Genomic DNA, 11777 nt, shown 5'->3' with positions numbered 1-11777 from the left:
CACTTATCTCCCACAGCTTCTTTACATTGTTATTACTGGGTAATAACCTGTACCACAGTTATTACTGTGTAATAGCTGCTATAACAGGTGTTTGAATGGTCCCGTTTAACTCAGTTTCATTTTTACTAATAATAAAATGGATTTATGTTGCACCTTTCAAAACCAAGTTCTAAAGTGCATAAAACTAATCAATAAACTACCGTCAACAATAAAAATGAACATAGTGTGAGGCCAGCAGGGAGTTAGGGTTAGGGCTTAGAGGGTTAGGGTTAGGTTAGGGTTAGAGGTTAGAGGGTTAGGGTTAGAGGGTTAGGTTAGGGTTAGAGTTAGGGTTAGGGTTAGAGGGTTAGAGTTTAGAGGGTTAGGGTTAGAGGGTTAGGGTTAGGGTTAGGGTTGGGGTTAGGGTTGGGGTTAGGGGGTTAGGGTTAGAGTTTAGAGGGTTAGGGTTAGAGGGTTGGGGTTAAAACTTTCTGTGCACTGGCCTACTGATCGGGCTGATGGCAAGGTGTGCAGGTCAGAGTCACCTCTCGATAGGGGTCAAAGTTCGAGGCCGGGTGGGGAGAGGGAGAGGAGGAGAGCAGGTTACTTCAGTCAGATTATAAATAAATAAAATAGAGTAAAAAAAAGTTATGTAATAAAAGCAAGGTGGAAGATAAATAAGTAAATGGATAGATGAATAAGAAACTGGTTCAGCTTATAAAAATTTTAAATTGGCTGACTGGGGAAGGTAGGTTCTAGGGGTGTTCATTGAGGCCATGTGGTGTCTTTGTGCCTAATCTGTTGATCCATATGCGTTCCGCTCTCCTCCTCTGTCCCACTGTCCAGCAGTTATTGGTTTCCAGCCCCGAGATGATAAGGTGGCTGACTGGATGCTCTTGGAAGTGCCGGACAAGGGGGGTGCCAAGTCGACTTCCTGCTATATTGTAAAGGTGCTGTGTTAGACGGGTATGTATGGAATTTTGTGTTTCACCTATATAATGTTTGTTGCAGAGGGTGCATGTGATGATGTAGACTACGTTGGTGGAATGGATGGAAGTGAGGCCTAGTGTGGGGAACCCTGTACCAGCGTATGTGTTTTGAATGAATTTTCTGTTTCGGTAGTGTTGGCTATGTCTGGGTCGGGGTGTGATGGATTGGTCCAGGAATTTGGATGTGGTGAGTATGGAATGGAGGTTTCTGTTTTTTCTGTGTGCTAGGATGATCTTGTGATTATGGAAGGCCGGGTGTTGGTGTAGTATGGTTGAAAGGTTTTGTTTAATGGTGTACTGTAGGGTTGTGGTTCTATGTGAAAAAGTAGAAATGAATGGTATGATTTGTGATTTTTGTAGGAAGGCTGAGGCCTGTGGGTCCGGGACTCCCCCTGGATTGCCCTCTATGTTTGTGGATGTGTGTCGGGTATGGCCATCAGGGTTAAGGGTAGGAGGAGGGTTGGGGTGGGGGTTAGGGTTAGGGAAAAGGTTGGGGTTAGGGTTAGGAGGGGTGTTGGGGTTAGGGTTAGGATTGGGGTTGGGGTTAGGGTTAGGGAGGAGGTTGGGGTTAGGGTTAGGAGGGGTGTTGGGGTTAGGGTTTAGAGGGTTAGGGTTAGAGGGTTAGGGAGGAGGGTTAGAGGTTAGAGGGTTAGGAGGGGTGTTGGGGTTAGGGTTAGAGGTTAGGGTTAGAGTTAGGGTTAGGGTTAGAGGGTTAGGTTAGGGTTAGAGGGTTAGGGTTAGGGTTAGGTTAGGGTTAGAGGGTTAGGTTAGGGTTAGGGGTTAGAGGGTTAGGTGTTAGAGGGTTAGGTTAGGGTTAGAGGGTTAGGTTAGGGTTAGAGGGTTAGGGTTAGAGGGTTAGGGTTAGGTTAGGGTTTGGGGTTAGGGTTAGAGGGTTAGGGTTAGCTTAGGGTTAGGGTTCGCGGGTTCGGTTAGGGTTTGGGGTTAGAGGGTTAGGTTAGGGTTAGAGGGTTAGGTTAGGGTTAGAGGGTTAGGGTTAGAGGGTTAGGGTTAGAGGGTTAGGGTTAGGTTAGGGTTAGCAGATGACAGAAGTCAAAGCCTGAGAAACAGGCAGTAAAAGCAGGCAGCGAGGACTCTCTTCTCCGGGGGCCGTCAACAGCCTGGAGCAGCATTTGGAATTAGAGTCTTTGAATATTACAGAGTAAAGAGCAAAACGCTTGAATGACCTTTACAGTCAGAGGAGAGACCACGATGACGTCATCCATGATGTCAGCCGTGACGTCACGGACAGGCATGACACCAGGTGATGTCAGAGACATGTGACGCTGCTGGTGCTGCCATGATGACCACTTATGTATGTAGTGGGAAGCTTTAGAGAGTTCTGAGACATCCAGTTTATTACACGCACGCACACACACACACACACGTATATAATTAGAGCGCGTAAGAATCTGAGTAACATTCTCAGTTAATTCCAGATTGCGCGGTTGTTGTTTTCAGAGTGACCAGCAGGGGTCAGTATTGTGTAACCGAAGACTCGCGCACGTGGCCCTCAATCCGATTCCAATTCCATGGAGGAAAATCAGGGCCAAAAATGTTTGATCTTTAAAATAAAAAAAATAATCAAACATTTGAACAAATTTTACAGTTTTTAGATCGTTAGTCTCCAAATTTAATGGTCTTCAGTCCTTCAACTTATATTTTCAGTTTCAGATTTTTTTCCCTCCAGCATGATACTATGAGAATAAAGGACGAGAACATCTTTGCTGCTTTGAAGGCAACCGGTCAGTCTTTTTACTACTAAGGCTAGTTTTTCCACTAAGAGAAACTCTTACATGAGCAATGATGCTTGTTGGTTGACCCAAAGAGGCAGAAGAACGCTGGTAACAACCATTTGGGTGTTAAACTGAATGTTAGCTTTTTAATTAATGTTTATTTCATCAAAAGCTCAAATCTATTGACCCTGATGTGGCTCCATTCCATCATTTATTGTTGGTTGGATGCCAGTGTCTCAGTGGGAAGGGTTAGGGTTAGGGTTAGGGTTAGGGTTAGCCTAGCCACACCAACTGTCCACTGGTCTAATAATCTAATAGCAAAAGAGGAATTTTAGGACACTTGATGAAGTAAGAGTTACATTAATAGAATGGATAGAAGCTATTCAATATACAGGCATGGACCCGCTGAGAAGACGTAGGATTCTGGGGAAGTAAGTCAAGCAAAGATTGACTTTCTTCCCAGAATTATTTGATGAGGCAAAATGCCATTTACACACAGCAGTTTCAGCATTTCAGCCACGATGACAGAGTGAATTTCTCAATGAATAGAAGCTCATCAGGAAATCAGCTCAACATCCAGACCAAGCGTGGGACAGGTCGTTGTCTGGGAGAGGACCGCCCCTTACTTAGCATGGCTCCATATACTGTCACGGCCAGCCTGGCTAGCTAGGCCTTGCTCCCTCCCTGCGCACACAGAGATTCAGGCATGTGCTTCCAGAAGGCCTGCAGGGCATCACAGGCTATAGATATCCCCAAGGAAGGGTCTCGGCCAGGCCATGGCTATCGTGGCAGGATCTCCTGATTGTGGGTCTGGCAAAACTCTTACCTTGGAGGAACGCTGGCGGAGCCATCCACTGGAGCACCAGCATGGGGCCGGTTGGGAGGGGGCCTCTGATGGCAGCTCACATTAGCAAACCAGTCATCAGGAGAGCGGGCCGACGTGGGGCGATCCACTGCACCGAAACGTCGATGCATTTCATCATTGCACTGCTCTTGCTCTCGGGATAATGTTGTCTTCAGAACCCAACCCTCTTTAAAGGTCCCAGGAGTCCAGCCGCCCCTCTTCCTTCTTGAACGGAACCAGGCTTTGATCAGGGCCAAACTATGGCCCAGGCTCCAAATGCCCCGTTAAGCATTAGCAGGTTTTCTTAATATAAAGAGTCAAGTCACTTGAATCAAGTCGCCTGAGTAATTTCACCTGAATCAAGTCACCTGAATCAAGTCACCTGAATCAAGTCGCCTGAGTAATTTCACCTGAATCAAGTCACCTGAATCAAGTCGCCTGAGTAATTTCACCTGAATCAAGTCGCCTGAGTAATTTCACCTGAATCAAGTCACCTGAATCAAGTCGCCTGAGTAATTTCACCTGAATCAAGTCACCTGAATCAAGTCGCCTGAGTAATTTCACCTGAATCAAGTCGCCTGAGTCAAGTCGCCTGAGTCAAGTCGCCTGAGTCAAGTCACCTGAGTCAAGTCGCCTGAGTCAAGTCGCCTGAGTCAAGTCACCTGAGTCAAGTCGCCTGAGTCAAGTCACCTGAATCAAGTCGCCTCAGTCAAGTCGCCTGAATCAAGTCGCCTGAGTAATTTCACCTGAATCAAGTCACCTGAATCAAGTCGCCTGAGTAATTTCACCTGAATCAAGTCACCTGAATCAAGTCGCCTGAGTAATTTCACCTGAATCAAGTCGCCTGAGTCAAGTCGCCTGAGTCAAGTCGCCTGAGTCAAGTCACCTGAGTCAAGTCGCCTGAGTCAAGTCGCCTGAGTCAAGTCACCTGAGTCAAGTCGCCTGAGTCAAGTCACCTGAATCAAGTCGCCTCAGTCAAGTCGCCTGAATCAAGTCGCCTGAGTAATTTCACCTGAATCAAGTCACCTGAATCAAGTCGCCTGAGTAATTTCACCTGAATCAAGTCACCTGAATCAAGTCGCCTGAGTAATTTCACCTGAATCAAGTCGCCTGAGTCAAGTCGCCTGAGTCAAGTCACCTGAGTCAAGTCGCCTGAGTCAAGTCGCCTGAGTCAAGTCACCTGAATCAAGTCGCCTGAATCAAGTCACCTGAATCAAGTCACCTGAATCAAGTCACCTGAGTCAGGTCACGTGAGTCAAGTCACCTGATCCCATATCAGGCCCTCCGTGATTCTCTGGGCACTGAGGTTGTTTGAACAAGACCAGCAGATGCTGTTGGTTCTGAAAAAGCTGCACTTCCTCTTCAGTGTTTTGAGAGTCGTCTCCATAAATTGCTACAGACAGATATTTTGTTGGGATGCTTTTTTTTTTCATTTTCAATTGAAATTAAAGAATTAAAGTGGATGTTTTCTACATTTGATGATATTTAGTTTTCTCTTATGAGGTGGGTTAACAAAAGACCACATCCATCTGCTCCTGGTCCGGCCCTCCTGTCCAATGATGGAACTGTTTATTAAATTACAGAACAAGCCAATAAGCCCCCCCGGCTTAGATGGTGAAATGAAGTTGTCCGTTCGTCTCTTTTATTCTTCCTTCCTTCTAGAGGAACTTTGCTGGCTCCATAGTCCCAACGTCCCTCACATGAGAGGAAAGTCCTGCCTTTCCTCTCATGTCAGTTTGGGGACAAATGTCTGGACAGCTTAGGGGTCGACCCGTCTATTTCGGTGCCTTCGAGTGTTTTAGTCTGACCTGCAGGTTCAGGACGGATCCAGTTTATCATGAGGGTCCATTGAGGTTTATAACATCCAAGGTTGGAACAGTCTGAACAACAAAGGCCACTTAACCGAGACAACAGGGACATTGGACAGGTTGACCCTTGTGACTTCCTGCTGTGCTTGAAGTGAATCAGCTTTGTTGTCGAACCCCCCACGTTAGCCTGGGGGGTGTCAGGTCTTCACTCACGCAGTTACCTGCCTCGCCTTCGTGCCTCTAAATGGGTGAATAATCTGAAGCTTTGTTGCAATGCTGAGCACGTTTACCAGCAGAAGACATGAAACATTTCACAACAATGTTCATAATACTACTACTACTACTACTAATAATAATAATAATAATAATAATAATAATATAATAATAATAATCCATTTTAATTACTGGCACCTTTCTGAGCACTCAAGGCCACCTCACAAAAGAGCTCAATGTTCTAAAAAGACTTAAACACTAATAAATAGATACATTAACACCATAAACCAGAGCAGGTTTGTGTGACCAAGAGTGTAAACAACTCACCCTCAGATGTTCTGGATCATTTTAGAAGGATCTACTGGCGATGTGGTCCAGATGGGACACAGGTCAGGGGTCAGAGCAGGTGTGCACGTGGAACCGTCCCCTGATATATGATACGATATATAAAATGACCAAAGTTCTTATATTCAAATAAATAAAGAAAGGAACTGTCATATAAAATATACTATAGTGAACCCATTGTGCAGTTGAAGTGAGATTATTGGCCCTTTGATGTTTAAGTTAACAATGAGTGGTTACATTAAAGTTAATAATGAGTGGTTAATAAAGTTAATAATGAGTGGTTAATAAAGTTAATCATGAGTGGTTAAATAAAGTTAATAATGAGTGGGTAATGAAGTTAATAATGGCTGGGTAATAAAGTTAAACATGAGTGGTTAAATAAAGTTTTACATGAGTGGTTAAATAAAGTAAATCACAAGTGGTTAAATAAAGTTAATAATGAGTGGGTAAAGAAAGTTAATCATGAGTGTTTATACAAAGCTAATAATGAGTGGTTAAATAAAGTTAATAATGAGTGGTTAAATAAAGTTAATGAGTGGTGAAATAAAGTTAATAATGACTGGGTAATAAAGTTAATCATGAGTGATTAAATAAAGTTAATCATGAGTGTTTATACAAAGTTAATCATGAATGTTTATACAAAGTTAATAATGAGTGGTTAAATAAAGTTAATAATAAGTGGGTAATAAAGTTAACCATGAGTGGTTAAATAAAGTTAATCATGAGTGGTTAAATAAAGTTAATCATGAGTGTTTATACAAAGTTAATGAGTGGTTAAATAAAGTTAATCATGAGTGGTTATATAAAGTTAATCATGACTGGTTAAATAAAGTTAATCATGAGTGTTTATATAAAGTTAACGAGTGGTTAAATAAAGTTAATAACAAGTGGTTAAATAATTAGTTAATAATGAGTGGGTAATAAAGGTAATAATGAGCGGGTAATAAAGTTAACGAGTGTGTAAATAAAGTTAATCATGAGTGGATAAATAAAGTTAATCATGAGTGGTTAAAAAGTTACAATGAGTGGTTAAAAAGTTACTAATGAGTGGTTAAAAAGTTACAATGAGTGGTTAAATAAAGTTAGCCATGAGTGGTTAAAAAGTTACAATGAGTGGTTAAAAAGTTACTAATGAGTGGTTAAAAAGTTACAATGAGTGGTTAAATAAAATTAATAATGAGTGGTTAAAAAGTTACAATGAGTGGTTAAATAAAGTTAATCATGAGTGGTTATATAAAGTTAATAATGGGTGGTTAAATAAAGTTATTAATGAGTGGTTACATAAAGTTATTAATGAGTGGTTAAAAAGTTAATATTGAGTGGTTAAAGAAAGTTAATAATGAGTGGTTAAAAAGTTACAATGAAAGGTTATATAAAGTTAATAATGAGTGGTTAAATAAAGTTAACAATGACTGTTTAAATAAAGTTAATAATAACTGTGTAATAAAGTTAATCATGAGTGATTAAATAAAGTTAATCATGAGTGGTTAAATAAAGTTAATCATGAGTGGTGAAATAAAGTTAAAGAGTGGTTAAATAAAGTTAATGAGTGGTTAAATAAACTTAATCATGAGTGGTTAAATAAAGTTAATAATGAGTGGTTAAAAAGTTACAATGAGTGGTTAAATAAAGTTAATCATGAGTGGTGAAATAAGTTAACGAGTGGTTAAATAAAGTTAATCATGAGTGGGTAATAAAGTTAATAATGAATGGGTAATAAAGTTAATCATGAGTGGTTAAATAAAGTTAATCATGAGTGGTTAAATAAAGTTAATCATGAGTGGTTAAAAAGTTACAATGAGTGGTTAAATAAAGTTAATGAGTGGTTAAGGGTTCTTCTGATCCGTTTCAGAGAGGGGGGGGGGGGGGGGGGGGGTGGGGGGGGTGGGGGGGTGGGGGGGTGGGGGCTGCATTTCGGGGTTGTGTTTATGTCTGTGCTGGGGGGGTAGTTTGAAGCTGTGCATGTCAGGCTTTAATACCTATTTGAGGTATTTAGAACCATCTTATTGCTGCTGCCGGCTGGATCAAAACAGAAAAAACCCCCCCACCCCCATCAAACCCCCACTTCCTGTGAGCTGTAGTAGAATAAAAAGAAAAGGAGCTGAATGAATCAAGGAGCTTCAGCTGCTGGTGCGAGTGTCCAGACCCGTCTGTCCTCGACGCCATGTCCTGCATTTGACTGCATGCACTATTTTTAGTGTTGGCATTTAAAGCTGGCAGCAGATCACACGCACATACCATCCAGACTATTTCCTGTTCCTGTTCCCTCAAAGCAGCGCTACCATCAAAGCAACAGCTAGCAATACCTGAAGAAAGCAGCTGCTCTCACACTGGGGCAGTCGTTTCAGGATATGACCACATAAAATATATTATAGAAGGAGTAAAGAGTAGGAAAAATGCACCGATGTACTAAACTATACATGTCTGAGCCAACACTTTTAGTCTTCATGTATCGATTAGAAAGAACTAGTGAGTCTCAGTTGCAGCTTTGATCAGTGGTCGTGACCTTTGATCCTCCTCTTCATCTCTTCATTTAAAGCATCAATGACTTCATTTTTGGTGGAATATCTGCTTCCATTATTTAATGTCCTCAGAAATATGGAAGGATTCCTTGGTTGGCATGGCTAATCATGGTGTTTATCGGTTAGAGGGTCGGTTAGAGGGTAGATTAAAGGGTAGGTTAGAGGGTAGGTTAGGGGGTAGGTTAAAGGGTAGGTTAAGGGTAGGTTAGGGTGTAGGTTAGAGGGTAGGTTAAAGGGTAGGTTAGAGGGTAGGTTAGGGGGTAGGTTAAAGTGTAGGTTAGGGGGTAGGTTAGAGGGTAGGTTAGGGTGTAGGTTAGAGGGTAGGTTAGGGTGTAGGTTCCGGGTAGGTCGGGGTAGGTTACAGGGTAGGTTGGGGTAGGTTAGGGTGTAGGTTAGAGGGTAGGTTGGGGTAGGTTCGGGTGTCGGTTCGCGGGTAGGTTGGGGTCGGTGCGGTGTCGGTTAGCGGGCGGTTGGGGTGTCGTTCGCGGTCGGTTCGGGTGTCGGTTCGCGGGTCGTTGGGGTCGGTTCGCGGGTCGGTTGGGGTCGTTCGGTGTCGGTTCGCGGGTCGGTTCGGGTGTCGGTTCGCGGTCGGTTCGGGTGTCGGTTCGCGGGTCGGTTGGGGTCGGTTCGCGGGTCGGTGCGGGTGTCGGTTCGCGGTCGGTTGGGGTCGGTTCGGGTGTCGGTTCGCGGGTCGGTTGGGGTCGTTCGGTGTCGGTTCGCGGGTCGGTTGGGGTCGCTTCGGGTGTCGGTTCGCGGGTCGGTTGGGGTCGGTGCGGGTGTCGGTTCGCGGGTCGGTGTGGGGTGTCGGTTCGCGGGTCGGTTCGGGTGTCGGTTCGCGGGTCGGTTGGGGTCGGTTCGCGGGTCGGTTGGGGTCGGTTCGGGTGTCGGTTCGCGGGTCGGTTCGGGTGTCGGTTCGCGGGTCGGTTCGGGTGTCGGTTCGCGGGTCGGTTGGGGTCGGTTCGCGGGTCGGCGGGTGTCGGTTCGCGGGTCGGTTGGGGTCGGTTCGGGTGTCGGTTCGCGGGTCGGTTTGGGTCGGTTCGCGGGTCGGTTCGGGTGTCGGTTCGCGGGTCGTGCGGGTGTCGGTTCGCGGTCGGTCGTCGGGTCGGTTCGGGTGTCGGTTCGCGGGTCGGTTCGGGTGTCGGTTCGGGTGTCGGTTCGCGGGTCGGTTGGGGTCGGTGCGGGTGTCGGTTCGCGGGTCGGTGCGGGTGTCGTTCGCGGGTCGGTTCGCGGGTCGGTTCGGGTGTCGGTTCGCGGGTCGGTTGGGGTCGGTGCGGGTGTCGGTTCGCGGGTCGGTTGGGGCGGTGGGTGTCGGTTTCGAGGGTCGGTTGGGGTGTCGGTTAGCGGTCGGTGCGGGTGTAGGTTAGAGGGTAGGTTGGGGTCTTCTTCCAAAGTCATGGTGGTGAATCAGAAATGGAAATATCACCCGAGGATGTTTGTCCCTCTACTGAAATGCTCTGAGCTCATTCCCAAGCACTCCTGCAAAGGAGAGTCCTGAGAGGACTCCAGATGTTCTCCCTAAACGATCGAGCATCACTGCATGTCAGTTATCTGCTGAATGGAAGCTGAATCTTGTTGCAGTATGTGACTCCGAGGAGAGCAATCTGTGACAGCAGCCTTCAGATAGAAGAGCACACAGGAACATAACCACCAACAAGAATAATATTTAAATCTCATGGCTTTTTATCATACGACAGCGACTAAAGGTGCTCTGAAAATGAAGAACGGCTGACAGAAGCGAGAGGTTATCCGAGCCATTGTGTCTTTGTGGAGTGGGTTCCAGATTCTGGCTACAGAAAGTTCATCAGGACTTCTCTTAGTTTCAGGACAGTAACTGGTGGAGCCCCAAAGTTCTATAGACTGGGCTGTTGATGGTGGGCACGGGTGGTCAAGGGTGGTCACTGGTGGTCACTAGTGGTCACTGGTTGTCACGGGTGGTCACTGGGGGTCACGGGTGGTCACTAGTGGTCACTGGTGGTCACTAGTGGTCACTGGGGGTCACGGGTGGTCACTAGTGGTCACTGGTGGTCACTAGTGGTCACTGGGGGACACGGGTGGTCACTAGTGGTCACTGGGGGACACGGGTGGTCACTGGGGGTCACGGGTGGTCACTGTGGTCACTAGTGGTCACTGGGGGTCACGGGTGGTCACTGGGGGTCACGGGTGGTCACTAGTGGTCACTGGTGGTCACAGGTGGTCACTAGTGGTCACTGGTGGTCGGTGCTTTGCATCATTAAAGGATGGACCAGCCTGGTCATCATGTGATGTTTGGTGTGGAACCAGGACAGATGTGAGAGCCTCCTGGACAGTTCTGTCTTCAGAGGAGCGGACCTTTTCAATCTTCAATGTTGTTACAACCATGACTTTATAATGTGACATCACTACAGAAGGAAGTCCTGATTTCAATGATTTACTGATGATGACTTCAGCGTGGCAGGAAGATCAGTGACATGAGGACAGAATGCAGAATGACACGTTACTGTTTGGACCGCTTGTTTCTCTGGTGGAGAGATCATCACCCCAACAACATCAAATAGCAGCATCACGTTTCAAAGACTCTGTTGGCTGATGTGCTCTGGGGTCAGAGGAGGTCGTCTCTTTGGGAGACGTGCTGCTATGAAAACACCCGCGGTGAAAACGGCAGGTATGAGAGTCCGACTGGACCCGACCGGCAGCTCCATGAGGGACAGACTGAGGTGGATATGTGATCGCCAAGGGAGGGAGAACCGATGGTGGCTCAGCCCCTATAGTCACACACACAGACACACACACAGACACGGAAACACACACGCACACACACACGCACGCACGGACACACACACACACACATGGACACACAAACACACACACAGGCACACACACACACACTCTCTCATCTGACTGCTCTTCCGTGCCCTGACGCTGAATCATAAATGACACTTATTTCTTAAACTTGGCTCAAACCAGCGGTAAGAAGCAGGAACTCTCCCTCTTAAGTTCTCGTTCTACTCTCGCGCTGCTCTCAGATGTTTTGGAGAAAAGTGCATGGTCAACGCTGGTCAGATGTGTTCTCGCTCACGAGGTGGTTCTGAGGTGGTTCCAACAGCCTGAGAAGTGCTGATTGAAGGGGACACCATCACGTTCCTTTGATCTGTGGCTGTGATGAAGTGCCACCACGGAGGTCCTGGGTTAGCTGGGATGAAGCCAGTTCCCAGATGTGTCTCCTCAGTGCTCTAGATCACTGCTGCTGCCTCACTCATGGAGCTCCTGATTTATTGAAACAGCTGTAAGGTGGGATTCTTCCATCTGCACCTCCGTCCCACGGTGTGTTGCTACCTGTGCTCACCTGCAGACCTCAGAGGAAAGAG

Source organism: Takifugu flavidus, unplaced genomic scaffold (genome assembly GCF_003711565.1).
Source record: "Takifugu flavidus isolate HTHZ2018 unplaced genomic scaffold, ASM371156v2 ctg194, whole genome shotgun sequence".
NCBI classification, from domain to species: Eukaryota; Metazoa; Chordata; class Actinopteri; order Tetraodontiformes; family Tetraodontidae; genus Takifugu; species Takifugu flavidus.
The sequence above is the reverse complement of the archived record's forward strand: the minus strand, read 5'-3'. Positions refer to the sequence as shown.